Source organism: Acipenser ruthenus, chromosome 50 (genome assembly GCF_902713425.1).
Source record: "Acipenser ruthenus chromosome 50, fAciRut3.2 maternal haplotype, whole genome shotgun sequence".
Lineage (NCBI taxonomy): Eukaryota > Metazoa > Chordata > Actinopteri > Acipenseriformes > Acipenseridae > Acipenser > Acipenser ruthenus.
The window spans coordinates 3,866,146-3,894,129 of NC_081238.1; the positions used below are offsets into that span (position 1 = coordinate 3,866,146).

The window sequence follows — 27,984 nt, forward strand, 5'->3', positions numbered from 1 at the left end:
AAAATTTTACAATTGTAGTAGTTGAATTGCGTTAGCGGCGTATAGTACGAAACCTGGGGGACCGAAAGCTTGCAATGCGGTAGTGTGGCCGAGCGGTCTAAGGCGCTGGATTTAGGCTCCAGTCTCTCTGGAGGCGTGGGTTCGAATCCCACCGCTGCCATATGGATTTTTTTCACCCCTGCCCCCTTTTCACAAGAAGCAACAGAAGGACTTGTGACTCCCTAGAGACGTAGTAACAAATGCCACGGCATGTTTCTTGGTACACCTATTCTATGGAAGTAAGCTGAAGCATTTGAACTGCTGTTCAATTTTCTTTTTTTTTAACAAATACATCAAGATAATTGTTGTTGTTGTTGTTGTTGTTGTTTTTGAATTGTACTAGCTGTGTATAGTATGGAACCTGTGTGGCTAAGGGTTAGTGTTGTGGTAGTAAGTAAAGCTGAAGCATTGGAACTGCTGTTCATTTTTCTTTATTTTGCAAATACATCAAAATAGTTGTTGTTCTTGTTGTTGTTGTTGTTGTTGTTGAATTGCACTAGCATTGTATAGTTTGGAACCTGGGTGGCCAAGAGTAAGTGTTGTGGTAGCGTGGCCGAGCGGTCTAAGGCGCTGGATTAAGGCTCCAGTCTCTCCGGAGGCGTGGGTTCAAATCCCACCGCTGCCATATTGGTTTTTTTTCAACCCCACTTCGGTCTTTTGAACTGCTGTAAAAGAAAATATTCCGTTCCATGGAATATTTGCATACACGCAAACATGTCAGCGCCAATGGTGTAGTGGTATCATACAAGATTCCCATTCTTGTGACCTCGGTTCAATTCCGAGTTGGCGCAAGCTGATAAGGCAGCGTTTGTGTTTTCAAACCAATAATTACGTTAGCGGCGTATAGTACGAAACCTGGGGGGCAGAAAGCTTGCAATGCGGTAGTGTGGCCGAGCGGTCTAAGGGGCTGGATTTAGGCTCCAGTCTCTCTGGAGGCGTGGGTTCGAATCCCACTGCTGCCATATGGATTTTTTTCACCCCTGCCCCCTTTTCACAAGAAGCAACAGAAGGACTTGTGACTCCCTAGAGACGTAGTAACAAATGCCACGGCATGTTTTGTGGTACACCTATTCTATGGAAGTAAGCTGAAGCATGTGAACTGCTGTTCAATTTTCTTTTTTTTTAACAAATACATCAAGATAATTGTTGTTGTTGTTGTTGAATTGTACTAGCAGTGTATAGTATGGAACCTGGGTGGCTAAGGGTTAGTGTTGTGGTAGTAAGTAAAGCTGAAGCATTGGAACTGCTGTTCATTTTTCTTTTTTTTACAAATAAATCAATAGTTGTTGTTGTTGTTGTTGTTGTTGAATTTCACTAGCATTGTATAGTTTGGAACCTGGGTGGCCAAAAGTAAGTGTTGTGGTAGCGTGACCGAGCGGTCTAAGGCGCTGGATTAAAGCTCCCGTCTCTCCGGAGGCGTGGGTTCAAATCCCACCGCTGCCATATTGTTTTTTTTTTCAACCCCACTTCGGTCTTTTGAACTGCTGTAAAAGAAAATGTTCCGTTCCATGGAATATTTGCATACACGCAAACATGTCAGCGCCAATGGTGTAGTGGTATCATAATAGATTCCCATTCTTGTGACCTGGGTTCAATTCCCAGTTGGCGCAAGCTGATAGGCAGCGTTTGTGTTTTCAAACCAATAATTACGTTAAAATTTTACAATTGTAGTAGTTGAATTGCGTTAGCGGCGTATAGTACGAAACCTGGGGGGCAGAAAGCTGGCAATGCGGTAGTGTGGCCGCGCGGTCTAAGGCGCTGGATTTAGGCTCCAGTCTCTCTGGAGGCGTGGGTTCGAATCCCACCGCTGCCCCCTTTTCACAAGAAGCAACAGAAGGACTTGTGACTCCCTAGAGACGTAGTAACAAATGCCACGGCATGTTTCTTGGTACACCTATTCTATGGAAGTAAGCTGAAGCATTTGAACTGCTGTTCAATTTTCTTTTTTTTTAACAAATACATCAAGATAATTGTTGTTGTTGTTGTTGTTGTTGAATTGTACTAGCAGTGTATAGTATGGAACCTGGGTGGCTAAGGGTTAGTGTTGTGGTAGTAAGTAAAGCTGAAGCATAGGAACTGCTGTTCATTTTTCTTTTTTTTGCAAATACATCAAAATAGTTGTTGTTCTTGTTGTTGTTGTTGTTGTTGTTGTTGTTGAATTGCACTAGCATTGTATAGTTTGGAACCTGGGTGGCCAAGAGTAAGTGTTGTGGTAGCGTGGCCGAGCGGTCTAAGGCGCTGGATTAAGGCTCCAGTCCCTCCGGAGGCGTGGGTTCAAATCCCACTGCTGCCATATTGTTTTTTTTTCAACCCCACTTCGGTCTTTTGAACTGCTGTAAAAGAAAATGTTCCGTTCCATGGAATATTTGCATACACGCAAACATGTCAGCGCCAATGGTGTAGTGGTATCATACAAGATTCCCATTCTTGTGACCTGGGTTCAATTCCCAGTTGGCGCAAGCTGATAAGGCAGCGTTTGTGTTTTCAAACCAATAATTACGTTAAAATTTTACAATTGTAGTAGTTGAATTGCGTTAGCGGCGTATAGTACGAAACCTGGGGGGCAGAAAGCTTGCAATGCGGTAGTGTGGCCGAGCGGTCTAAGGCGCTGGATTTAGGCTCCAGTCTCTCTGGAGGCGTGGGTTCGAATCCCACCACTGCCATATGGATTTTTTTCACCCCTGCCCCCTTTTCACAAGAAGCAACAGAAGGACTTGTGACTCCCTAGAGACGTAGTAACAAATGCCACGGCATATTTCTTGGTACACCTATTCTATGGAAGTAAGCTGAAGCATTTGAACTGCTGTTCAATTTTCTTTTTTTTTAACAAATACATCAAGATAATTGTTGTTGTTGTTGTTGTTGTTGAATTGTACTAGCAGTGTATAGTATGGAACCTGGGTGGCTAAGGGTTAGTGTTGTGGTAGTAAGTAAGCTGAAGCAGTTGAACTGCTGTTCATTTTTCTTTTTTTTGCAAATACATCAAAATAGTTGTTGTTGTTGTTGTTGAATTGCACTAGCATTGTATAGTTTGGAACCTGGGTGGCCAAGAGTAAGTGTTGTGGTAGCGTGGCCGAGCGGTCTAAGGCGCTGGATTAAGGCTCCTGTCTATCCGGAGGCGTGGGTTCAAATCCCACCGCTGCCATTTTTTTTTTTTTTTCAACCCCACTTCGGTCTTTTGAACTGCTGTAAAAGAAAATGTTCCGTTCCATGGAATATTTGCATACACGCAAACATGTCAGCACCAATGGTGTAGTGGTATCATACAAGATTCCCATTCTTGTGACCTGGGTTCAATTCCCAGTTGGCGCAAGCTGATAAGGCAGCGTTTGTGTTTTCAAACCAATAATTACGTTAAAATTTTACAATTGTAGTAGTTGAATTGCGTTAGCGGCGTATAGTACGAAACCTGGGGGGCAGAACGCTTGCAATGCGGTAGTGTGGCCGAGCGGTCTAAGGCGCTGGATTTAGGCTCCAGTCTCTCTGGAGGCGTGGGTTCGAATCCCACCGCTGCCATATGGATTTTTTTCACCCCTGCCCCCTTTTCACAAGAAGCAACAGAAGGACTTGTGACTCCCTAGAGACGTAGTAACAAATGCCACGGCATGTTTCTTGGTACACCTATTCTATGGAAGTAAGCTGAAGCATTTGAACTGCTGTTCAATTTTCTTTTTTTTTAACAAATACATCAAGATAATTGTTGTTGTTGTTGTTGAATTGTACTAGCAGTGTATAGTATGGAACCTGGGTGGCTAAGGGTTAGTGTTGTGGTAGTAAGTAAATACTCTTTTATTGAGATTTTACATTTTTTACATTTACACCCATTCGTTTTTTCATTCATTTTACTTTTCTTTTAAAGATGACATTCATACAGACATACATTTTGTTTTAAAAGCATTTAAAATACATTTAAAAACACCAAGACAATTGTGCTTTGTACATGGTTAAAACAGACACAGATTAAAGTCAACATGGAAAAAAACCTGTGCTGTTTTAAAAGTGACTGGAAAAAAAGAACCATCTATAAAAAACCAGTGCTTGTGAGGGCCGGGGAGTGCTCTCTAAAAAAGTTCAAAAGTGAACATAAAACAGAATAAAACTATAGAACTAAAATCAGGGACAGGGGAAAAGGGACAGTGTGTAAAACAGTGAGTTAAAATTCTAAAATTTTAAAACACTTAAAATGTAACTTTTAATAGTTGACATTAAAAATCTTTTAGATACATAAAACAAAACAAAACAAAATCAAATAAAACATTCAAAATAAATCAAATCACAGTCCATAAAACTGAAACAAAAAGACTACATAAAACCAGGGCACCGTTCAAAAACGGTCATGCCAGCTAAAAGGGGCGGATTGCTGGCATGACAAAATAAATAAAAGGCTTAGCGGTGCCCCGTAGTCCCGCTCCTAGGAGCTAGCGGTTCCAGTTTTTTCCTTCATTCCATCTTCACGTCCTGAAGTCCGGCGATCCTCCACTCCGCGCAGGCCTTGTCCTTCCTGAGGGTCCGGATGTCCAGAATTACAAAGTCCTTGATGAGAGTTTGTGCCCTTCTGGTCGTGGTGATAGTGTCTAGCTCCTGCTTGTGATAGACACAGACGTTACGGCCTTCCCACAGGATCTGCTTGACAACATTGATGATACGCCAAACGCACTTAGCTGTGCTGGTATCGATTCCTCCCGCAGGCCCATACAGCACAGTCTCAGTGGTCATCTTGGCCGTGTCAGCAAACCTGTTTAGGAAGACAGAGACAGAGAGCCAGACACTGCCAGCCACATCACACTCCCAGAAGATATGGGCTGGTGTTTCTCTCTTGCGGCACTTTGCATAGGGGCATGTTTCTACTTGGGCTAGTCCCCTCCTGAACATGAACGCTCGAGTGGGGAGTGCACTGTGGACGGTGTTCCATGTTATATCCTTCTGGACATTACTGAGGCAGCTGTGAGACACATTCTCCCAGATTTTTTGGCTTTGGGTGAGGGAGAAAGTAGCTACTTTTTCAATTTCCTGGGAACCGGCAAGATATTTAGTTACAGCCTTGTATTCCCAGGAGGCCAATTTTGCTTTATCTAAGCCCAATTTATATATAGTGTCCCTTAAGGTTCTATAATACAATTGGGGGTCCCAGGAGTACGGCACAGCGTTATCAATAGTGCAGAGGCCCAAGGCCCTGAGACAGGTGGCAAAATAGAAACGATTCATGTAACATACCTTCCTGTCCAGGGCCTGGATGTTCTTGATAGTTTGCGTGAGCCCCTGCATTCGGGTGAGCTGCACAACGTCCGGGACCCCCTTACCTCCCTTCTTGTCGGCTTTACTCAAGGTGGCTCGCTTTACCCTCTCCATCTTGCTGCCCCAGATAAAGCGGTGGATAATGCGGTCCACCACTTTTTTGGTGGTCCTGTCTGGGGGAAAGATTTTTCCTACATAAGAGAGGATGGGGAACAGTATAGACTTGGTTATTAATACTCTACCCGTCATTGTTAAGGATCTTGTGCTCCATCCGCCAATCTTTTTACGGACCTGGTTAATGGCCGCCGTCCAGCTCTGGGCCCCCGAGCTATTGTTCTCGAAAATGAGGCCCAGAATCTTGATTTTGTCCTTTTTGACAGGGTACATGTCCGACAGTTCCCTATCTACCTGCCAATTTTTAGACACGTAGACTTCGCTCTTGGACTTATTAATCACTGCCCCGGTCGCCGTGCAGTACTTCTCAAGGATATTACTAATCCGAGGTACCGACGATGTGTTGGTGCAAATGAGTGACACATCGTCCATATATGCTGTTGTTTTGACCTGGACCCCGTTGGATCCAGGCAGCTGGAAACCAGTTATATTGGTATCCCTACGAATTGCCTGCAGGAGGGGTTCAATGCACACAACATATAGCAGTGGGGATAGTGGGCAACCCTGTCTGACCCCTGACTGGATAGATATTCTACCAGTCAGGTGCCTGTTCACCAAGACTCGGGTACTAATATTTGTATAGATGGTTTTAACCCACCCCCTAAGTCCAGGAGCGAATTTCATCTGGTCCATCACTTTGTACATATATTCATGGCTTACCCTATCGAACGCCTTCTCCTGGTCAAGGTTGAACAGGCAGAGGGGATGGTTCCGTTCTCTAGAATAAGCCAGAATGTCCCTTGTTAGCATTAAAATAACCGTGATGGACCTCCCTGGGACGCCACAAGCCTGGTCGGGGCCAATGACCAAAGGGAGGTGTACTTGTAGCCGGAGCATCAGAGCTTTGGCTAGTATCTTGTAATCCACGCAAAGGAGGCTGATTGGGCGCCAATTCCGTAGATCTTTAACTTCCCCTTTCTTATGAAGGAGAGTAATTACACTCTCCCGCATAGAAGGGCCCAACCGCTTCTCCCTGTAGACCGCTCTGTAGACCTCCGCTAAATGGACTTTTAGCGTGTCCCAAAAAAGATGGTAATACTCACCCGGGATGCCATCTGGACCTGGCGTCTTACCGGTGTTCATGGTCTTAACCGCCTGGGTGAGCTCCTCCAGCGTGAGTTCTGGGTCCTTCTCCTCCTCCTCGTCGTCCCGCACCGAGTCAGGCTCCAACTGGCTCAGGAACCACTCTATCAGGGTGTCATCTGTAGCTTTGATGTTATATAGGTCCCTATGGAAGTTCTCTACCACTTTTTTCACTCCCTCACTATCCTCTACTATCCTCCCCCTGCTGTCGAGCATGGAGGACATCAAGTGCCGCTTCTCCCTCGTTTTCTGGAAGAAGAAGCGAGTACACTTTTCGTCTTCCTCCATTTTTTGCACTTTTGCATTGTGCATGACCTTTCGTTGTTCCTCCCTACAAAGCACTGAAAGATCTAGCTTGGTCTGGGCTATCTCGTCGCTTACAGGGAACCCCCAAAGCTGAAGCAGGCTCAGACGCTGGAGGGCAGCATTCAGGTGTTTATATTTGGCCCTCCTTTCTTTTGCTTTCCTCTTGCCTGCTGCTATGAAATAACCCTTAGTTCTGATTTTGACCATCTCCCACCACTCTATAGGGGAGTTGAATAGGTCACGCAAAGTGGTCCACTCAACAAGCCTGCTCTTATAGGCTGCAGCTATGGAGGGGTCGTCGAGTAAGGAGGTGCTTAATTTCCAGACCCCTGACCCCATCTGGGAGGTCTGAGGGACCTGCAATGTTACCTGCAGGAGCCTATGGTCAGAGAAGAAGACGGCCTGGGTGTCTACTGCCGTCTTCGTAAGGGAGCTGGTATGCAGGACGAGATCTATACGGGAGAAGGAGGTCCCAGATGAGCTCACCCAGGTAAAGGGAGGCACCAGGTCCTTACCTGCATCACACAGGGAGAAATCAGATATTACGGAGGACAAAACTCTACTAGAGCGGTCGTTGCGTGGCCTGCTCCGGTCTACGTCCCTCAGAGCACAATTGAAGTCACCTGACACGATGACGGGTACGTTCCCCAGCAGGAGTGGACGCAGCTGTGGAAAAAATTGAACTCTTTCGTTTTGGTTAGTGGGTGCGTAGACATTGACCAGTCTGAGGGGAGTGTTGTTGTATGTCACATCCACGCTCAGAATTCTACCAGGTTCTACCTCCCTGCTGCTGCGGGAGGTAATAAAAGGGTTTTTAAACAGGATACCTACTCCGTCGGCTCTGGCTATGTTGGAGCCCGACCAGAAGGAGTCCCCCAGGGTCCAACTCTCCTTCAGGTCCCTATAATCAGGGCTCGACGAAATACCACACTCCTGCAGAAAGATGAGATCTGCTTTCAAGTTAGCTAGATAGTTTAGTACATCAAATCTTTTTTGTGTCTCCCTGATGCTCCTGACATTAACAGACACACATATCAGGGCCATCAGGGTAGCTAACAAGAAAAGGAGTCGCTGCGTCCACCCCATAGCGACTATGATTGGGAGGTCGGGACACTCTTCCTACTCTTAGCTCTACGCTTGCTTCGAGGGGGCTTGGGCTTATTTGCAACTCCCATCACCCCTGAGAAGGTACTCACTGCTGCCTCGTCCAAGAAGGCACCGTCTTTGTATGCACAGTACGTGGAGTTGTTTGGGCTATTCAACTCCCCACAAGGTAAGTCTGGTGGAACTTGCTCGGGGCCCCTCGGAACGTGTGGGTCAGCTTTGTCCTGGGGGGGGGGGGTTATGACAGACAGCCTTCTTTGGCTGTTACCGTCTGTTGAATTGGAGCTGTTAGCAGACTTCTGGCTTACCGCGTCCAGGGGTATTCCCATGTCCTCCAGTGCTGTATCTAGGAGGACCTCTAGGGGGCCCCTGGTTTTGCCCATACAAGGGAGGGGGTCAAGGATGCTTTGAAGGGAGGCCCTTCGCTTGAAGAGGGTCATTGCTACCGAGGTACTGCTGGTCAGGGAAGGTGTTGACCCCGACCTCTCCCTCGGTGCATTAGTGAACACCTCTTCTGCGAGGTGTGCTAGGGTTTGTGTCAACGACTGGGAAGGCTGGCTGGGGATGCCCTGGCTGGCTGCTACCTGCCCACTAGGCGGCAGTGTAGCCGTCCCACTCGCCTCCGTCTCTGCCTGCGAGGGCAAGACTGGGGACTTTGTGTGGACATTAGCTGGTTTGAGATCTATGGGGGCCACCTGCAACTTGCTGTCTTTGATCTTGATCTTCTTTCTTTTCCCCCCCTCGTCTCTACCCTTTCTTTTCCCCACCCTCTGCTGGTTCTTCCCTCCCTTCCCCTCCTTCTCACTCTCACTTTCACTGTCGCTTTCGCTTTCCTCCCCCACGGACTCAATCCTTATGGCGTCATAACGAGAGCCGAGGGGGAGTGCTGGCGCTGAGAGGGCCCTACTCAGGGGGGGGCCGCTGCTGGGTCCGGGCTCCCTCCCTGCCTCGTGTTCTGTATCAGAGGAGCTACTGGAGGAGCTAGTGGAGTAGCTGTTGTACTCTCTCTCTGGGCTGGGGGAAGGGGTCCTCGTAAAACGGGACATGTCTCGGGGGCGGGGGGGGTGAGGGGGGTGCTGGTGATGATGGTGGTGCTGGAGTCTGGGTTTTGGATACTGTTGGTGGTGATGTGGACTGATCTTTGTTACTTGCTCCCTCTTCCTGCTCAGGCCTAGGCTTGTTCGTATTTGCCTTGCTGGCTCTGGCCATGTTGGCATAGGAAGAGGGGCAGTCCTTAAACAGGTGCCCCTTCTTTCCACACAAATTGCACTGCCTCTCTTCTCTGCAGTGGCTGGTCTCGTGGGGGGCCCGCAGTTCCTGGACTTGACTACAGTACATGCGGCCGCCAGGTGTCCTAATTCCCCACATTTCCTGCAGAGTTTTGGCATCCCATTATAGAATACCAGCCCTCTGTTGGGCCCTAACACTATGGAGTTTGGAATGTGGCGGACGCCTCCAATGCCCGATGGATCAACATTAAGGCGTACCAGCCACTTTCTGGCTCCTGTCCAAACCCCATCTTCGTCTGTAATTTTCCTCCCTTCTGATGACACCCTCCCATAGCGGTTAAGCCATGTTGTAATATCATAGTTGCTAACAGCCTCATTGAAAAATTGGACAGTAACAACTTTCATTTCTCTGTCTGTCAGTGCATCCACACAAAATTCTTTGTATGGAGCGAGATATTTATTCTCCCCCCAAAATGACCACATTTCTTGTAACTTTTGGGGGTTCCTAAAACTGACCTCAAACACTTCCTTAAGCCCTGGCAATTTCACCAAACAATTCAAGTCAGAAGGGGAAAAACCCATACCCCTCTGAAGAATGGTCCGGCTGAACTCCAGTCTCGTCAGTCCTGGTTCCGTTTCCTCGTGATGGTTTCTTGTGAAACGCACCGCATTGTGCCTCCTGGTCTCCTGGGTTGGCCGGAACGCCACCCTTCAGCTGGCTCCTCCGATTGGGGTGGGAGAAGCCTCTGGACGTCCGGGTTGTCTCTCTCTACGGAAAAGAGACAACGTAAGCAGCAAATCTGGGCAGTTGAAGGAACTATTACTTTAGTCCCTGAGGAGATGGTCGCCTCGCAAGAGGGACCCCCTCCCCAGGTGAACGGTGTCCTTCCCTGGCGGAGTAGGGGGCGCTGCTTGGCACCGAGACCACGTAGGAAGAATCGTGGCTGTGACGCCTCCTCGGGGTCCGGGGCCGCCCTCTGCTCCTCCCAGATGGCGCCCTCTGCTGGGCGCCGGCTGCTCTCTCGGTCTGGATCTCGATTACAATCAAGGGCTGGGGATGAGGTCGTCTAGGTCATCAAAGGGTCCTCAAAGGTCGTCTGGATGGTAGGTCCTCCTTCTCTCGAACTCCAGGAACGTCTGGAAAAGCCGGAACCGCCTGAAAAAGAAAAAAACTGGAACCGCCTGAAAAAGAAAAACTGCTCTCAACAGTCAACAAAATCTTGAAAGACCCTCGGCCTGGATTGGGCAAGCCAAAACCAGACTGAGCATTAGTCTTCCAAAAAGTTGCCGAGCTGAAGAAAGCCAGTCAAAAATAAAAAAAATTCTGTTCCTCCTCACCCGAACAAACCTCTCACAGACCCTCGGAGGAAGCGGGCAATGCCACTACCCTCTAAGCCTTAGTCTTAGAAAGATCTATTCGAACTGAAGAGAAGCCAGAGTATATTCTGAACTGCTGTTCAATTTTCTTTTTTTTTACAAATACATCAAGATAATTGTTGTTGTTGTTGTTGAATTGTACTAGCAGTGTATAGTATGGAACCTGGGTGGCTAAAGGTTAGTGTTGTGGTAGTAAGTAAGCTGAAGCATTTGAACTGCTGTTCATTTTTCTTTTTTTTGCAAATACATCAAAATAGTTGTTGTTGTTGTTGTTGAATTGCACTAGCATTGTATAGTTTGGAACCTGGGTGGCCAAGAGTAAGTGTTGTGGTAGCGTGGCCGAGCGGTCTAAGGCGCTGGATTAAGGCTCCAGTCTCTCCGGAGGCGTGGGTTCAAATCCCACGGCTGCCATATTGTTTTTTTTTCAACCCCACTTCGGTCTTTTGAACTGCTGTAAAAGAAAATGTTCCGTTCCATGGAATATTTGCATACACGCAAACATGTCAGCGCCAATGGTGTAGTGGTATCATACAAGATTCCCATTCTTGTGACCTGGGTTCAATTCCCAGTTGGCGCAAGCTGATAAGGCAGCGTTTGTGTTTTCAAACCAATAATTACGTTAAAATTTTACAATTGTAGTAGTTGAATTGCGTTAGCGGCGTATAGTACGAAACCTGGGGGGCAGAAAGCTTGCAATGCGGTAGTGTGGCCGAGCGGTCTAAGGGGCTGGCTTTAGGCTCCAGTCTCTCTGGAGACGTGGGTTCGAATCCCACCGCTGCCATATGGATTTTTTTCACCCCTGCCCCCTTTTCACAAGAAGCAACAGAAGGACTTGTGACTCCCTAGAGACGTAGTAACAAATGCCACGGCATGTTTCTTGGTACACCTATTCTATGGAAGTAAGCTGAAGCATTTGAACTGCTGTTCAATTTTCTTTTTTTTTACAAATACATCAAGATAGTTGTTGTTGTTGTTGTTGAATTGTACTAGCAGTGTATAGTATGGAACCTGGGTGGCTAAGGATTAGTGTTGTGGTAGTAAGTAAGCTGAAGCATTTGAACTGCTGTTCATTTTTCTTTTTTTTGCAAATATATCAAAATAGTTGTTGTTATTGTTGTTGTTGTTGTTGTTGAATTGCACTAGCATTGTATAGTTTGGAACCTGGGTGGCTAAGGGTTCCCTTTCAAGTCGAAAATAACCATCAAGGTATGGGATATTGCCGTCAGGCAGTAGCGATTGGCTGAGCTTTTATAGCAAAGCTGCCGATAGGCCTCTGCGCGAGCTGCCACGTAAGCCCGACCCCTTGGGAGCTTACTATACGCAGCGCGCAGAGACTCACTTCCTATTTTGTCTTCAGCATTGGTAGCGGTAGGTATTAGAGCTCGTAGCTGATTGTACTCGATAAGCTTAAGCTTGAGAAGCTGGTTATTGCCCCTTCTCTGAGTTGATTTCAGTTACACTCTTCAGAGTCGTTATTATTTGTTAAGGATTATATAATTGTGTATATATTTTTATATATTTTATATATTTCTTTCACGCTTTGCTTTGCATCGCGTTGTCTCGTGGTCTCCCGTCTTTCCTGTTAATAATTATTTTTGATTATTAGTGTTGTGTTTTGGGTTTGTAATTAAAATTATATATATTCTGTGTGTTTTATATATTTTGTGACGCACGTTGCGTTGGCCTTGGCCGCGCGCGTGTCTGCAGCCCCGGTCTTGCCTTGGCCTGCTCTGCTGTCTCCCACGTACTGCCTGCGGTGTGTTAAAAAAAAAAAAAAAATCCCATTCACTACACAGAGGAAGACGACCACTAAGCCCAATCCCCAGCACCAACAGGTAAGTAGTGCACAGCATCCAGGACACTGTACCAGCACTTAGCGTCTCCGCTCTGCGGGTCAGCTGACGCTTAGGCGTCTGTGCTAGCGTTCTACGCTCGGTACTCACGCTCCGGCGTGCGGCGCTTAGGCGCTTGGTGTCGGCGCTTGCCGCTTGGTGCAGCGCTTCGGCGCTTTGTGCAGCGCATCAGCGCTTGGTGCTAGCGCGTCTGCGCTTGGGGACTTCGGCGCATCGACGCCTCGACGCTCGGTGCACGCACCTCGACGCTCGACACTTCGGCCTCGACGCTCGGCGCGTCGACGCCTCGACGCTCGGTGCACGCACCTCGACGCTCGACGCTTCGGCGCTCGACGCGTCGACGCTCGGTGCACGCACCTCGACGCTTCGGCGCTCGGCGCACGCACCTTGACGCTTCTGCGCACGACGCTCGGCGCATCGACGCCTCGATGCTCGGTGCACGCACCTCGACGCTCGACGCTTCGGCGCCCGACACTCGGTGCACGCACCTCGACACTCGATGCTTCGGCGCTCGACGTTTGGCGCATCAACGCCTTGACGCTCGGTGCACGCACCTCGACGTTCGGCGCTTCGACGCCTTGGCGCTCGGTGCACGCACCTTGACGCTCGGTGCACGCACCTTGACGTTCGACGCTCGACGCTTCGGCGCTCGACGCTCGGTGCCCGCACCTCGACGCTCGGCGCTTCGACGCCTTGACGCTTGGTGCACGCACCTTGACGCTTGACGCTCGGCGCTTCGACGCCTTGACGCTCAGTGCACGCACCTCGATGCTCGACGCTTCGGCGCTCGACGCTTGGCGCATCGACGCCTTGACGCTCGGTGCACGCACCTCGACGCTCGGCGCTTCGACGCCTTGACGCTCGGTGCACGCACCTCGACGCTCGACGCTTCAACGCTCGGCGCATCGACGCCTTAACGGTCAGTGCACGCACTCAACGCTTCGGCAACCATGTCCAGGTTCCACCGTTGCGTCACCTGCCAGGCAAAATTGCCAGCGAGCGATCCCCATGAGGACTGTGTGGCATGTCTGGGGCCAGAGCACGCCGCATCCGCGTTGGCGGATAGGGCTTTTTGCCATCTTTGTGCTGGTTTCCAGACACGCACCCTCCGCCAAAGGGCGAAGAAAGCAGTGGGTGGGCACTCTCCTTCCTCTGGATTGTCCCACACCATTTCTGCCCCGCCGTCATCTGCGGTGACGCCGCCAGGGCGGCTGCAGCTCTCCAGGAGCCCGTCCTCCCAGCTAACGGCTGGTCAGAGGTCCCCCACCGGACGCGCTCGGGAGCGCAGCCCCTCCCCTCGTAGGGTACGCCCACGTCGGGAGTCTAGGTCGCACTCCAGATCGCCTCGACGGAGAGCACGCTCTTGTTCCCCTCGTCGGGACAGGCGATACAGAGACAGGTCGGGGGTGGCGGAGCTAACCTCCAAAATGTCTCAATTTATGGAGGTTATGATGGGGCAGCAGTCCATCCTCATGTCCCTAGCAAATGTGGTGCCTCCAGTCCCAGAACAACAGACTGGGCCCATTGCTAGTCAGCCAGTGGCCCCTCCACAACCTGCACCGGTCGTCGCTCTTCCAGTGCAGTCTCAAGGGGAGTGGGATATCGATGCACTGTCTAGAGACGCATCTGACATCCTAGAGGGGGACAGTACAAAGGCTGAGGTAGCCTCCCAGCACTCTGAGGAAGACACCGAGCTCCACGTGCTAGACACCAATGACCCAACGTGGTCTGTGGAGACTTTATTAAGGAGGTGCAGTCCACCTGGGGGGCTCCGGCCTCTGCCCCTGCGACTTCTCGCAAGGCCTCGGCCTTTAACATACAGGGGGCAAATGAGGCTGGGTTGGCGTCCTTCCCACCTGTGGACGCTGTGTTCGCCGCGTTGGTGAAGACGCCAACATTATCGGGGCTGACGAAAGATCCTGCATGCCCCAATAAGCAGTGCAGGACCACTGAGGTACACCTCAAAAAGGGGTACGCTGCGGCCACAGAGGCGGTCAAGCTCTCTAATGTGGCCAGCTTGCTGACGGTCTACCAAGCGGCACTAATTAAAGACCTACCTGAGTGCCCTTCGGCGGCCCTCAGAAGCAAGTTGGGGACCGACAGTCAACTGCTGGTGAAGCTGGCCCAGCTCAACGCGCGGGCTCAGGGCAGGAGCATCGCGTCTCTGGTGGTGGCCAGAATGCAGCTCTGGCTCTCGCAGGCGAGAGTGCAGGAACCTGATAAGGCCCCGTTGCTGGATGCCCCAATTACACCGGGACACACATTTGGTCCAGCGGTGGAGGAGATGCTGCAACGCTCCGCCAAGGCGCGTGTGGCCAAAACCACCGTTCCAGCCGAAGCGGCCTCAGGAACATCAGTGGCGCAGGACACCACCGCAGCACCAGCCACGGCCAGGGGGTACTAAGACCTCTCCCTCAAGCACAGCAGCGCACGGTCAACCTCCTTTTTCAAGACCGCAGCGCGGAGGGTGGCGCCCTCGGGGCTCTGGCCAGGCCCCTCGCGAACGAGCCCAGCCTAAACAGCCCTGAGAACACCAGGCAGCTGTTAACCCGCCCCTACACTTTCTCCCAGCTCCAGTTCTGGCAACAATGCACCAACGACATCTGGGCGCATGCTGGGGTTGATGGCTGCCGCCTCACAAGCCCTTCCTTTGGGCTTACTACACCAGAGACCTCTGCAGGCCTGGTTCAATGCCTTCGCGTTGCATACGCGGAGAGACAAACACCGCAGGCTAAGGGTATCCCGAGCCTGCTGGGAAGCGCTGCGCTGGTGGAAAGTTCCGTCGAACATCCGCCAGGGCGTACGCTTGGGTCCCATCTTCCGAAGGGAGGTTATTACGACCGACGCTTCCAACCAGGGTTGGGGAGCAGTCTGGAACGGGTCGGGGACTCGCGGAGTGTGGTCAGGACCCTGGAGGTCGGCCCACATCAATGCTCTGGAACTCAGAGCGGTGGACCTCGCCCTCCGGCACTTCTTGCCAGTGCTTCTAGGCAAGCATGTGTTAGTGCGGTCAGACAACACCACAGTTGTGGCGTACATCAACCGCCAGGGCGGCTTGTGGTCCCCCGGTCTTCACCGGATGGTAGCACGGATGTTGCTATGGGCACAACTGCGTTTAACCTCTCTGCGTGCAGTTCACCTACCGGGCAGAGTCAATTACGCAGCAGATCTCCTATCCAGAGGAGGCCCTCTTGCCGGCGAATGGCGTCTCCACCCTCAAGTGGTAGAGCGCATCTGGGAATGGTTCGGCACAGCCCAGGTAGATCTCTTTGCTTCGCAAGAGACCACGCACTGCCCCCTATGGTTCTCAGTGAAGGATCTCGACAGCCCCCTAGGAGTCGATGCACTGGCTCACGAATGGCCGCCAGGGCTCCTATATGCATTTCCACCGATTCCGATGCTCCCCGCCTTCTTAGAGAAGGTCAGGGTAGAGCAAGCAACAGTGATTCTAATCGCTCCTCGGTGGCCTTGGAGGATATGGTTCCCGAGTCTGGTGCAGTTGCTGCACGGTCGCCCGAGGGAGCTCCTTCTGTGAGCGGACCTGTTGTCCCAAGACCAAGGAGGGCTATGGCACCCAAACCCCAAACTCATGCAGTTATGGGCTTGGCCCCTGAACGGGAGCGCCTGTCAGCCTTAGGGCTTTCGACGGCGGTTATATCGACCATTCAGAGTGCGAGAGCGCCCTCTACTCGGTCGCAGTATGCGTATAAGTGGCAATTGTTTCAGAGTTGGTGTCTGGCTGAGGGCCATGACCTGGTCTCCTGCCCTATGGCAGTGATATTACAGTTTCTGCAGAAGCTGCTAGATGAGGGGAAATCTCCCTCTACGCTTAAAGTGTATTTAGCCGCTATTTCGGCTTGCCATGTACGTATTGACGGGTTATCACCTGGTTGCCATTTTCTGGCATCTCAGTTCCTAAAGGGCGCAAGACGCTTGCGGCCTCCAAAGTTGACCAGTTTACCGTCATGGAGCCTTGATGTGGTGCTAGAAGCCCTTACCAAGGCACCGTTCGAGCCTCTCCATAGTGTGGATATGAAGTTCGTGTCTATGAAGACTGCGTTTTTGCTATCAGTGGTATCAGCAAAACGCGTGGGCGAGTTACATGCACTTTCGGTGCATTCATCATGTACTCGTTTCGCAGGAGACGGTTCTAAGGTCTCCATGCGTCCAAATCCGGCCTTTTTACCTAAGGTCATATCCCTGTTTCACATGAACCAACCAGTCGAGTTGATGGCGTTCCATCCTCCTCCTTTTTCTTCCCCAGAGGAAGAGCGGTTACACATGCTCTGCCCTGTGTGGGCATTGAGGTGTTATATTGACCGCACAAGGACTGTGAGGCAAACAGAACAGCTGTTCATATGCCATGGTTCTAAGACTTTGGGTCAGCCGTTGTCTAAGCAACGCCTTTCTCATTGGATAGTGGATGCTATTCAGTTAGCATATGATTCTATGGGCCTTCCGCCACCAGGGCAGTTGAAGGCACATTCCACTAGGGGTATGGCAACATCCTGGGCCCTCTTTAGAGGGGTGCCGATGTCTGACATTTGCGCTGCAGCCAGTTGGTTTACACCGCATACATTTACAAGGTTCTACCGGTCAAATGTACTGGAATCCTCTGCACCGTCATTTGGAGCATCTGTGTTACACTCTATGACGCCTCAGGTTGCGGACGTATAGAGCGGTTGACAATATGGTGTGACTATTCCACCTTAGGACAGGTGTCATTGCGAGCATAGACGCTGAGGCGCAGCTCCGCATATGCGTAGATGTACTGCCTATGCAGTTGCGTTATAACGTAAGTCTGTCCTACTGCCGAGAATCCTCCCTCGCGACGGCTAGGGTACACTCTTCCCATACCTTGATGGTTATTTTCGACTTGAAAGGGAACGAAAGGTTGCGGATGCAACCCCGGTTCCCTGAAAGAGAAAATAACCATCAAGCCGCGTGGTCGCTCCAGAAGCCTTCATGGCCTGAAGAGCAAAAGAGGAAGTGAGTCTCTGCGCGCTGCGTATACTAAGCTCCCAAGGGGGCGGGCTTACGTGGCAGCTCGCGCAGAGGCCTATCGGCAGCTTTGCTATAAAAGCTCAGCCAATCGCTACTGCCTGACGGCAATATCCCATACCTTGATGGTTATTTTCTCTTTCAGGGAACCAGGGTTGCATCCGCAACCTATCGTTCCATACTATACACTGCTAGTGCAATTCAACAACAACAACAACAACAACAATAACAACATCAACAACAACAATAACTATTTTGATGTATTTGCAAAAAAAAGAAAAATGAACAGCAGTTCAAATGCTTCAGCTTACTTACTACCACAACACTAACCCTTAGCCACCCAGGTTCCATACTATACACTGCTAGTACAATTCAACAACAACAACAACAACAACAACTATTTTGATGTATTTGGAAAAAAAAGAAAAATGAACAGCAGTTCAAATGCTTCAGCTGACTTACTACCACAACACTAACCCTTAGCCACCCAGGTTCCATACTATACACTGCTAGTACAATTCAACAACAACAACTACAACAATTATCTTGATGTATTTGTAAAAAAAATAAGAAAATTGAACAGCAGTTCAAATGCTTCAGCTTACTTCCATAGAATAGGTGTACCAAGAAAAATGCCGTGGCATTTGTTACTACGTCTCTAGGGAGTCACAAGTCCTTCTGTTGCTTCTTGTGAAAAGGGGGCAGGGGTGAAAAAAATCCATATGGCAGCGGTGGGATTCGAACCCACGCCTCCAGAGAGACTGGAGCCTTAATCCAGCGCCTTAGACCGCTCGGCCACGCTACCACAACACTAACATTTGGCCACCCAGGTTCCAAACTATACAATGCTAGTGCAATTCAACAACAACAACAACAAGAAGAACAACAACAACAACAACTATTTTGATGTATTTGCAAAAAAAAGAAAAATGAACAGCAGTTCAAATGCTTCAGCTTACTTACTACCACAACACTAACCCTTAGCCACCCAGGTTCCATACTATACACTGCTAGTACAATTCAACAACAACAACAACAATCATCTTGATGTATTTGTTAAAAAAAAAGAAAATTGAACAGCAGTTCAAATGCTTCAGCTTACTTCCATAGAATAGGTGTACCAAGAAACATGCCGTGGCATTTGTTACTACGTCTCTAGGGAGTCACAAGTCCTTCTGTTGCTTCTTGTGAAAAGGGGGCAGGGGTGAAAAAAATCCATATGGCAGCAGTGGGATTCGAACCCACGCCTCCAGAGAGACAGGAGCCTAAATCCAGCGCCTTAGACCGCTCGGCCATACTACCGCATTGCAAGCTTTCTGCCCCCCAGGTTTCGTACTATACGCCGCTAACGCAATTCAACTACTACAATTGTAAAATTTTAATGTAATTATTGGTTTGAAATCACAAATGCTGCCTTATCAGCTTGCGCCAACTGGGAATTGAACCCAGGTCACAAGAATGGGAATCTTGTATGATACCACTACACCATTGGCGCTGACATGTTTGCGTGTATGCATATATTCCATGGAACGGAACATTTTCTTTTACAGCAGTTCAAAAGACCGAAGTGGGGTGGAAAAAAAAACAATATGGCAGCGGTGGGATTTGAACCCACGCCTCCGGAGAGACTGGAGCCTTAATCCAGCGCCTTAGACCGCTCGGCCACGCTACCACAACACTTACTCTTGGCCACCCAGGTTCCAAACTATACAATGCTAGTGCAATTCAACAACAACAACAACAACAACTATTTTGATGTATTTGCAAAAAAAAAGAAAAATGAACAGCAGTTCCAATGCTTCAGCTTTACTTACTACCACAACACTAACCCTTAGCCACCCAGGTTCCATACTATACACTGCTAGTACAATTCAACAACAACAACAACAACAACAACAATTATCTTGATGTATTTGTTAAAAAAAAAGAAAATTGAACAGCAGTTCAAATGCTTCAGCTTACTTACTACCACAACACTAACGCTTGGCCACCCAGGTTCCAAACTATACAATGCTAGTGCAATTCAACAACAACAACAACAAGAACAACAACAACAACAACTATTTTGATGTATTTGCAAAAAAAAGAAAAATGAACAGCAGTTCAAATGCTTCAGCTTACTTACTACCACAACACTAACCCTAAGCCACCCAGGTTCCATACTATACACTGCTAGTACAATTCAACAACAACAACAATTATCTTGATGTATTTGTAAAAAAAAAAGAAAATTGAACAGCAGTTCAAATGCTTCAGCTTACTTCCATAGAATAGGTGTACCAAGAAACATGCCGTGGCATTTGTTACTACGTCTCTAGGGAGTCACAAGTCCTTCTGTTGCTTCTTGTGAAAAGGGGGCAGGGGTGAAAATAATCCATATGGCAGCGGTGGGATAAGAACCCACGCCTCCAGAGAGACTGGAGCCTAAATCCAGCGCCTTAGACCGCTCGGCCACACTACCGCATTGCAAGCTTTCTGCCCCCCAGGTTTCGTACTATACGCCGCTAACGCAATTCAACTACTACAATTGTTAAATTTTAACGTAATTATTGGTTTGAAATCACAAACGCTGCCTTATCAGCTTGCGCCAACTGGGAATTGAACCCAGGTCACAAGAATGGGAATCTTGTATGATACCACTACACCATTGGCGCTGACATGTTTGCGTGTATGCAAATATTCCATGGAACGGAACATTTTCTTTTACAGCAGTTCAAAAGACCGAAGTGGGGTTGAAAAAAAAAACAATATGGCAGCGGTGGGATTTGAACCCACGCCTCCGGAGAGACTGGAGCCTTAATCCAGCGCCTTAGACCGCTCGGCCACGCTACCACAACACTAACGCTTGGCCACCCAGGTTCCAAACTATACAATGCTAGTGCAATTCAACAACAACAACAACAACAAGAACAACAACAACAACAACAATTTTGATGTATTTGCAAAAAAAAGAAAAATGAACAGCAGTTCAAATGCTTCAGCTTACTTACTACCACAACACTAACCCTTAGCCACCCAGGTTCCATACTATACACTGCTAGTACAATTCAACAACAACAACAACAACAACAATTATCTTGATGTATTTGTAAAAAAAAAAAGAAAATTGAACAGCAGTTCAAATGCTTCAGCTTACTTCCATAGAATAGGTGTACCAAGAAACATGCCGTGGCATTTGTTACTACGTCTCTAGGGAGTCACAAGTCCTTCTGTTGCTTCTTGTGAAAAGGGGGCAGGGGTGAAAAAAATCCATATGGCAGCGGTGGGATTCGAACCCACGCCTCCAGAGAGACTGGAGCCTAAACCCAGCGCCTTAGACCGCTCGGCCACACTACCGCATTGTAAGCTTTCTGCCCCCCAGGTTTTGTACTATACGCCGCTAACGCAATTCAACTACTACAATTGTAAAATTTTAACGTAATTATTGGTTTGAAATCACAAACGCTGCCTTATCAGCTTGCGCCAACTGGGAATTGAACCCAGGTCACAAGAATGGGAATCTTGTATGATACCACTACACCATTGGCGCTGACATGTTTGCGTGTATGCAAATATTCCATGGAACGGAACATTTTCTTTTACAGCAGTTCAAAAGACCGAAGTGGGGTTGAAAAAAAAACAATATGGCAGCGGTGGGATTTGAACCCACGCCTCCGGAGAGACTGGAGCCTTAATCCAGCGCCTTAGACCGCTCGGCCACGCTACCACAACACTAACGCTTGGCCACCCAGGTTCCAAACTATACAATGCTAGTGCAATTCAACAACAACAACAACAAGAACAAGAACACCAACAACAAAAACTATTTTGATGTATTTGCAAAAAAAAGAAAAATGAACAGCAGTTCAAATGCTTCAGCTTACTTACTACCACAACACTAACCCTAAGCCACCCAGGTTCCATACTATACACTGCTAGTACAATTCAACAACAACAACAATTATCTTGATGTATTTGTAAAAAAAAAAGAAAATTGAACAGCAGTTCAAATGCTTCAGCTTACTTCCATAGAATAGGTGTACCAAGAAACATGCCGTGGCATTTGTTACTACGTCTCTAGGGAGTCACAAGTCCTTCTGTTGCTTCTTGTGAAAAGGGGGCAGGGGTGAAAATAATCCATATGGCAGCGGTGGGATAAGAACCCACGCCTCCAGAGAGACTGGAGCCTAAATCCAGCGCCTTAGACCGCTCGGCCACACTACCGCATTGCAAGCTTTCTGCCCCCCAGGTTTCGTACTATACGCCGCTAACGCAATTCAACTACTACAATTGTTAAATTTTAACGTAATTATTGGTTTGAAATCACAAACGCTGCCTTATCAGCTTGCGCCAACTGGGAATTGAACCCAGGTCACAAGAATGGGAATCTTGTATGATACCACTACACCATTGGCGCTGACATGTTTGCGTGTATGCAAATATTCCATGGAACGGAACATTTTCTTTTACAGCAGTTCAAAAGACCGAAGTGGGGTTGAAAAAAAAAACAACATGGCAGCGGTGGGATTTGAACCCACGCCTCCGGAGAGACTGGAGCCTTAATCCAGCGCCTTAGACCGCTCGGCCACGCTACCACAACACTAACGCTTGGCCACCCAGGTTCCAAACTATACAATGCTAGTGCAATTCAACAACAACAACAACAAGAAGAACAACAACAACAACAACTATTTTGATGTATTTGCAAAAAAAAGAAAAATGAACAGCAGTTCAAATGCTTCAGCTTACTTACTACCACAACACTAACCCTTAGCCACCCAGGTTCCATACTATACACTGCTAGTACAATTCAACAACAACAACAATTATCTTGATGTATTTGTAAAAAAAAAAGAAAATTGAACAGCAGTTCAAATGCTTCAGCTTACTTCCATAGAATAGGTGTACCAAGAAACATGCCGTGGCATTTGTTACTACGTCTCTAGGGAGTCACAAGTCCTTCTGTTGCTTCTTGTGAAAAGGGGGCAGGGGTGAAAAAAATCCATATGGCAGCGGTGGGATTCAAACCCACGCCTCCAGAGAGACTGGAGCCTAAATCCAGCGCCTTAGACCGCTCGGCCACACTACCGCATTGCAAGCTTTCTGCCCCCCAGGTTTCGTACTATACGCCGCTAACGCAATTCAACTACTACAATTGTAAAATTTTAAAGTAATTATTGGTTTGAAATCACAAACGCGGCCTTATCAGCTTGCGCCAACTGGGAATTGAACCCAGGTCACAAGAATGGGAATCTTGTATGATACCACTACACCATTGGCGCTGACATGTTTGCGTGTATGCAAATATTCCATGGAACGGAACATTTTCTTTTACAGCAGTTCAAAAGACCGAAGTGGGGTTGAAAAAAAAACAATATGGCAGCGGTGGGATTTGAACCCACGCCTCCGGAGAGACTGGAGCCTTAATCCAGCGCCTTAGACCGCTCGGCCACGCTACCACAACACTAACGCTTGGCCACCCAGGTTCCAAACTATACAATGCTAGTGCAATTCAACAACAACAACAACAACAAGAACAACAACAACTATTTTGATGTATTTGCAAAAAAAAGAAAAATGAACAGCAGTTCAAATGCTTCAGCTTACTTACTACCACAACACTAACCCTTAGCCACCCAGGTTCCAAACTATACAATGCTAGTGCAATTCAACAACAACAACAACAAGAAGAACAACAACAACAACAACTATTTTGATGTATTTGCAAAAAAAAGAAAAATGACCAGCAGTTCAAATGCTTCAGCTTACTTACTACCACAACACTAACCCTTAGCCACCCAGGTTCCATACTATACACTGCTAGTACAATTCAACAACAACAACAACAACAATTATCTTGATGTATTTGTAAAAAAAAAAGAAAATTGAACAGCAGTTCAAATGCTTCAGCTTACTTCCATAGAATAGGTGTATCAAGAAACATGCCGTGGCATTTGTTACTACGTCTCTAGGGAGTCACAAGTCCTTCTGCTGTTGCTTCTTGTGAAAAGGGGGCAGGGGTGAAAAAAATCAAGATGGTAGCAGTGGGATTTGAACCCCCCAGGTTTCATACTATGAACCGCTAACAGAATTCAATTACAACAATTTATTGTAAAATCTTAACGTCATGATTTGGTTGAAAAAACAAACACTTGCTGCGGGGGGCCAGTCGAGAATAGATGTAACAGAAAATCCAGCTGCAGAAATCTGTTTTTAGAGGTTTTTATGTCCCTGGGCATTACACATCAATAGCACTAGGAGACTGGTATAAACGCACCGTTATTGTTAACTATTTATTTAACTTTTTTGCTGCAAGACATATTGAACTTATTATATTTCTTTTACTTAGCTTTCCTTGTATATATAACATTTTACAGTATTATCATAATATATTCACTGTACAACTTTTTAAAATGTCTAAACAACTATATTCAGTGTATAATTTCTTAAAATGTCTTAACAACAACTGTGTGGTGTAGTGGTTAGGGTTCTGGACCTGACTGGAGGGTTGTGGGTTCAATCCCAGGTGGGGGACACTGCTGCTGTACCTATGAGCAAGGTACTTTTATGTCCAAGCTATATTCACTGTACACTTATTTAGTATGTCCATAATATATTCACTGTTCAATTTTTTAATATGTCCAAAATATATTCACTGTTCAGTTTTTTAATATGTCCAAACAAATATATTCACAGTACAATTTTTTTTATATGCCCAAACAACAAATATATTCACTGTGCATTTTTTTATATGTCCAAACAATTAGAGTAACTGTATAATGTTGTAATATGTCCAATCAACAACTATATTCACTGTAATATTTTTTAATATTATTAATTTGTCATTGTGTGACCCTGAGCAAGTCATTTCACCTCCTTGTGCTCCGTCTTTCGGGTGAGATGTAGTTGTAAGTAACTGTGCAGCTGATGCGTAGTTCACACACCCTAGTCTCTGTAAGTCGCCTTGGATAAAGGCGTCTGCTAAATAAACAAATATTAATAATAATGTCCAAACAACTATAGTCACATTACATTTTTTTATATGTCCAAACAACTATATTCACTGTACAATGTTTTTATATGTCCAAACAACTATATTTACTGTATACTTTTTTAAATGTCTAAATAAAAACTATATTCACTATACAATTTTCTTATGTGTCCAAACAACAATATTCAATATGCAGATTTTTAATATGTCCAAACAACTATATTCACAGTACATTTTTTTTTTAATATGTCCAAACAACAGCTATATTCACTTTACAATTTTTGTATATGTCCAAACAACAACAATATTCACTGTACAATTTTTTAAAATATTTCCAAACAACTATATTCACTGTACAATTTTTTAATTTTTCCAAATAACAATAATATTCACTGTACAATTTTTTTAAAATATTTCCAAACTATATTCACTGTACAATTTTTTAAAATATTTCCAAACTATATTCACTGTATAATTTTTTAATATGTCCAAACAACTATATTCACTGTACAATTTTTTAAAATGTCTAAACAACTATATTCACTGTATATATTTTTTTTAATATTTCCAAACAACAATAATATTCACTGTACAATTTTTTTTAATATTTCCAAACTATATTCACTGTACAATTTTTTAATTTTTCCAAACAACAATATTCACTGTACAATTTTTTAAAATATTTCCAAACTATATTCACTGTATAATTTTTTAATATGTCCAAACAACTATATTCACTGTACAATTTTTTAAAATGTCTAAACAACTGTATTCACTGTATATATTTTTTTAAATGTCTTAACAACAACTGTGTGGTGTAGTGGTTAGGGTTCTGGACCTGACTGGAGGGTTGTGGGTTCAATCCCAAGTGGGGGACACTGCTGCTGTACCTATGAGCAAGGTACTTTTTATGTCCAAGCTATATTCACTGTACAATTGTTTAATATGTCCAAACAACTATATTCACAGTACATTTTTTTTAATATGTCCAAACAACTATATTCACAGTACATTTTTTTAATATGTCCAAACAACAGCTATATTCACTTTACAATTTTTGTATATGTCCAAACAACAACAATATTCACTGTACAATTTTTTTAAATATTTCCAAACAACTATATTCACTGTACAATTTTTTAATTTTTCCAAACAACAATAATATTCACTGTACAATTTTTTTTAAATATTTCCAAACTATATTCACTGTACAATTTTTTAAAATATTTCCAAACTATATTCACTGTATCATTTTTTAATATGTCCAAACAACTATATTCACTGTACAATTTTTTAAAATGTCTAAACAACTATATTCACTGTATATATTTTTTTAAATGTCTTAACAACAACTGTGTGGTGTAGTGGTTAGGGTTCTGGACCTGACTGGAGGGTTGTGGGTTCAATCCCAAGTGGGGGACACTGCTGCTGTACCTATGAGCAAGGTACTTTTATGTCCAAGCTATATTCACTGTACACTTTTTTAATATGTCCAAACTATAGTCACTGTTCAATTTTTTAATATGTCCAAACAACAATTATATTCACTGTACCATTTTTATATGTCCAAACTATACTCACAGTACAATTGTTTTATATGTCCAAACAACTATACTCACTGTACAATTTAAAAAAAAATGTCCAAACTATATTCACAGTATCATTTTTTAATATGTCCAAACACAACTATATTCACTGTAGAATTTTTTATATGTCCAAACAACTGTATTCACTATACCATTTAACATGTCCAAACAACTATTTCAACTATTTGCAATTTTTTTAATATGTCCAAACAACTATATTTACTGTACCATTTTTCAATATCTACACAACTATATTCACTGTATAATTTTTTTAATGTCTAAATAACTACTAAATTCATTGTATAATTTTTTTTGTCCAAAAACAACTATATTCACTGTTCAATTTTTGTATATGTCCAAACTATATTCAATGTATAGGGATTGAAATGAATGGAATACGAGAGAGATTGAACTGCGATACAATAAGGGAGTATAAATAGAGCCGGGGAAGCAACCCCTGGAGCAGAAGAGCTGAGGGAGTGAGACGAGCTGAAGCGAGACGGAACTAAACGAGACAGCAGAGTATCTTGTTTTTCCTGCAGCTGGACGGTGATGGTGTGTAGCAGCTCGAGAGCTACGCGGTCCTGTGGTGTGCTGCACTGGAGGCTGATGAACGTGGGGGAAAGCAGTGTGGCACTTTCCCCTCGAAAGCGAAGTTCTATTTTATTTCATCTTTCTTTTGTATCTCTATAGTTTCATTTATCTGGTTGTTTTCCATTTTTAGAGATATAATATTATATAACGTGTTTTGTATTGTATGCTGAATGAATGACTGTAGAAGCTGCGTATTTTATGTAGGCCCTGAACAATTGTAACACTGCTACTGTTGGCATGCTTTTAACTATACCACTTTCTTTTTTATTATTTTAACTGTATAGTTTTAATAAATTGTTTGGATCGATTGCCAAAGTTGGTTCTTTGGTATGGTACTGCTGCTATGTTTTGATTACTGGAGAGGTGTACCAGACCTAAGATATTATTATTATTATTATTATTATTATTATTATTATTATTATTATTATTATTATTTGTTTTCTTTTTGTTCTTTTGATAATCTGGCGGTAGCTGTGGCCTGCTTGGACTGCACGTGATCTGAAGTATAGAACCCAGAGCCAGACACGGGACTGACAACTGGAAGCTGGAGTTATGTGTTTATGCTGTTTTTATGTGATGTTTGACCCTGTAATTGCATGGTGTGTTTTATCATTGATGTAAATAGATAAAACTTTGTACATTTCTATTACTGTTTCCCCTGTCATGTGAAATGGTTTTGAGCTGTCTGTGAAGAGTGTACACCTGGGAATTAGAACTTGTTCAGAATTAGTGGAATTTGTTAATTGGATTTCTAGTGTCGATAAATCACTAGGTGACGTAGACACGACTACAGACCGGTGGGTTACTATTGTGATGTCCACGTGACGGTGACATGTACACAGGGAATTAAATACTTAAAACTTCAACAGAAGTCTGACATAACAGATTATAAAACCATTCATTTCACAGTTGCTGTACATCATACAGCAATGACTATTTTGGTAGTATGTTCTGTCAGATGGTTGTTTAATTTTAAATATTTGATTTTGCAGCGCATGTAACTGCAACGCCATCTTTTATGTGGCAGGACTAACAACAGGACCATATCAATCCTTAGAATGTGATTAATCATTCAACTCACGCTTCCATACATATTTGCAGTTTTCCCGACAACGCATTATCAATGCATGATTCCAAATGAACACATTCGTTTGATGGGGCTTAATGTAGTGACTAACATCACCTCACAGAGCATTATAACTCACAGTGATACTTTAAAAGTAATGCTTTTAAGACTATTCTCCAGTTTGAACAAGGAAACAAATTGCGGGTGTAAGGCAAATTAGTTGGGGAATGTATTATGCTTTATTCCAATGTTAAAAGAAAAAGTTCAAAATACACTTGCGTTGGCTGGGAATCGAACCCGGGTCAACTGCTTAGAAGGCAACTATGCTCACCACTTTACCACCAACACCTCTGTTCCCAAAATAACC

At 45.6% G+C, this 27,984-nt stretch overlaps 31 non-coding genes across 31 annotated transcripts; 15 read left to right on the forward strand and 16 right to left on the reverse strand.

Moving 5' to 3' along the window:
• The first annotated feature begins 78 nt into the window (after positions 1-78).
• Positions 79-160, forward strand: trnal-uag (transfer RNA leucine (anticodon UAG)). Its single transcript has one exon. It is a non-coding gene; the product is annotated as a tRNA-Leu (tRNA).
• Positions 161-582: 422 nt separating this feature from the next.
• trnal-aag (transfer RNA leucine (anticodon AAG)) lies at positions 583-664 on the forward strand. The gene has a single exon. It is a non-coding gene; the product is annotated as a tRNA-Leu (tRNA).
• Positions 665-759: 95 nt separating this feature from the next.
• Positions 760-830, forward strand: trnag-ccc (transfer RNA glycine (anticodon CCC)). The gene has a single exon. It is a non-coding gene; the product is annotated as a tRNA-Gly (tRNA).
• Positions 831-919: 89 nt separating this feature from the next.
• On the forward strand, positions 920-1,001 carry trnal-uag (transfer RNA leucine (anticodon UAG)). Its single transcript has one exon. It is a non-coding gene; the product is annotated as a tRNA-Leu (tRNA).
• Positions 1,002-1,400: 399 nt separating this feature from the next.
• trnaf-aaa (transfer RNA phenylalanine (anticodon AAA)) lies at positions 1,401-1,482 on the forward strand. Its single transcript has one exon. It is a non-coding gene; the product is annotated as a tRNA-Phe (tRNA).
• Positions 1,483-1,578: 96 nt separating this feature from the next.
• Positions 1,579-1,649, forward strand: trnag-ccc (transfer RNA glycine (anticodon CCC)). Its single transcript has one exon. It is a non-coding gene; the product is annotated as a tRNA-Gly (tRNA).
• A 121-nt stretch (positions 1,650-1,770) lies between these two features.
• Positions 1,771-1,852, forward strand: trnal-uag (transfer RNA leucine (anticodon UAG)). Its single transcript has one exon. It is a non-coding gene; the product is annotated as a tRNA-Leu (tRNA).
• Positions 1,853-2,250: 398 nt separating this feature from the next.
• Positions 2,251-2,332, forward strand: trnal-aag (transfer RNA leucine (anticodon AAG)). Its single transcript has one exon. It is a non-coding gene; the product is annotated as a tRNA-Leu (tRNA).
• A 95-nt stretch (positions 2,333-2,427) lies between these two features.
• On the forward strand, positions 2,428-2,498 carry trnag-ccc (transfer RNA glycine (anticodon CCC)). Its single transcript has one exon. It is a non-coding gene; the product is annotated as a tRNA-Gly (tRNA).
• Positions 2,499-2,620: 122 nt separating this feature from the next.
• On the forward strand, positions 2,621-2,702 carry trnal-uag (transfer RNA leucine (anticodon UAG)). The gene has a single exon. It is a non-coding gene; the product is annotated as a tRNA-Leu (tRNA).
• Positions 2,703-3,102: 400 nt separating this feature from the next.
• On the forward strand, positions 3,103-3,184 carry trnal-aag (transfer RNA leucine (anticodon AAG)). Its single transcript is given in 2 exon segments — positions 3,103-3,140; positions 3,150-3,184. It is a non-coding gene; the product is annotated as a tRNA-Leu (tRNA).
• Positions 3,185-3,280: 96 nt separating this feature from the next.
• On the forward strand, positions 3,281-3,351 carry trnag-ccc (transfer RNA glycine (anticodon CCC)). The gene has a single exon. It is a non-coding gene; the product is annotated as a tRNA-Gly (tRNA).
• A 122-nt stretch (positions 3,352-3,473) lies between these two features.
• trnal-uag (transfer RNA leucine (anticodon UAG)) lies at positions 3,474-3,555 on the forward strand. The gene has a single exon. It is a non-coding gene; the product is annotated as a tRNA-Leu (tRNA).
• Positions 3,556-10,876: 7,321 nt separating this feature from the next.
• trnal-aag (transfer RNA leucine (anticodon AAG)) lies at positions 10,877-10,958 on the forward strand. The gene has a single exon. It is a non-coding gene; the product is annotated as a tRNA-Leu (tRNA).
• A 95-nt stretch (positions 10,959-11,053) lies between these two features.
• On the forward strand, positions 11,054-11,124 carry trnag-ccc (transfer RNA glycine (anticodon CCC)). The gene has a single exon. It is a non-coding gene; the product is annotated as a tRNA-Gly (tRNA).
• Positions 11,125-18,124: 7,000 nt separating this feature from the next.
• Positions 18,125-18,206, reverse strand: trnal-aag (transfer RNA leucine (anticodon AAG)). The gene has a single exon. It is a non-coding gene; the product is annotated as a tRNA-Leu (tRNA).
• A 415-nt stretch (positions 18,207-18,621) lies between these two features.
• On the reverse strand, positions 18,622-18,703 carry trnal-uag (transfer RNA leucine (anticodon UAG)). Its single transcript has one exon. It is a non-coding gene; the product is annotated as a tRNA-Leu (tRNA).
• A 122-nt stretch (positions 18,704-18,825) lies between these two features.
• Positions 18,826-18,896, reverse strand: trnag-ccc (transfer RNA glycine (anticodon CCC)). The gene has a single exon. It is a non-coding gene; the product is annotated as a tRNA-Gly (tRNA).
• A 95-nt stretch (positions 18,897-18,991) lies between these two features.
• trnal-aag (transfer RNA leucine (anticodon AAG)) lies at positions 18,992-19,073 on the reverse strand. The gene has a single exon. It is a non-coding gene; the product is annotated as a tRNA-Leu (tRNA).
• Positions 19,074-19,780: 707 nt separating this feature from the next.
• Positions 19,781-19,862, reverse strand: trnal-uag (transfer RNA leucine (anticodon UAG)). The gene has a single exon. It is a non-coding gene; the product is annotated as a tRNA-Leu (tRNA).
• Positions 19,863-19,984: 122 nt separating this feature from the next.
• On the reverse strand, positions 19,985-20,055 carry trnag-ccc (transfer RNA glycine (anticodon CCC)). Its single transcript has one exon. It is a non-coding gene; the product is annotated as a tRNA-Gly (tRNA).
• A 96-nt stretch (positions 20,056-20,151) lies between these two features.
• On the reverse strand, positions 20,152-20,233 carry trnal-aag (transfer RNA leucine (anticodon AAG)). The gene has a single exon. It is a non-coding gene; the product is annotated as a tRNA-Leu (tRNA).
• A 422-nt stretch (positions 20,234-20,655) lies between these two features.
• On the reverse strand, positions 20,656-20,737 carry trnal-uag (transfer RNA leucine (anticodon UAG)). Its single transcript has one exon. It is a non-coding gene; the product is annotated as a tRNA-Leu (tRNA).
• A 122-nt stretch (positions 20,738-20,859) lies between these two features.
• trnag-ccc (transfer RNA glycine (anticodon CCC)) lies at positions 20,860-20,930 on the reverse strand. Its single transcript has one exon. It is a non-coding gene; the product is annotated as a tRNA-Gly (tRNA).
• A 95-nt stretch (positions 20,931-21,025) lies between these two features.
• trnal-aag (transfer RNA leucine (anticodon AAG)) lies at positions 21,026-21,107 on the reverse strand. Its single transcript has one exon. It is a non-coding gene; the product is annotated as a tRNA-Leu (tRNA).
• Positions 21,108-21,522: 415 nt separating this feature from the next.
• Positions 21,523-21,604, reverse strand: trnal-uag (transfer RNA leucine (anticodon UAG)). Its single transcript has one exon. It is a non-coding gene; the product is annotated as a tRNA-Leu (tRNA).
• Positions 21,605-21,726: 122 nt separating this feature from the next.
• On the reverse strand, positions 21,727-21,797 carry trnag-ccc (transfer RNA glycine (anticodon CCC)). The gene has a single exon. It is a non-coding gene; the product is annotated as a tRNA-Gly (tRNA).
• Positions 21,798-21,893: 96 nt separating this feature from the next.
• Positions 21,894-21,975, reverse strand: trnal-aag (transfer RNA leucine (anticodon AAG)). Its single transcript has one exon. It is a non-coding gene; the product is annotated as a tRNA-Leu (tRNA).
• A 412-nt stretch (positions 21,976-22,387) lies between these two features.
• On the reverse strand, positions 22,388-22,469 carry trnal-uag (transfer RNA leucine (anticodon UAG)). The gene has a single exon. It is a non-coding gene; the product is annotated as a tRNA-Leu (tRNA).
• A 122-nt stretch (positions 22,470-22,591) lies between these two features.
• On the reverse strand, positions 22,592-22,662 carry trnag-ccc (transfer RNA glycine (anticodon CCC)). The gene has a single exon. It is a non-coding gene; the product is annotated as a tRNA-Gly (tRNA).
• A 95-nt stretch (positions 22,663-22,757) lies between these two features.
• Positions 22,758-22,839, reverse strand: trnal-aag (transfer RNA leucine (anticodon AAG)). Its single transcript has one exon. It is a non-coding gene; the product is annotated as a tRNA-Leu (tRNA).
• Positions 22,840-27,984: the final 5,145 nt, after the last annotated feature.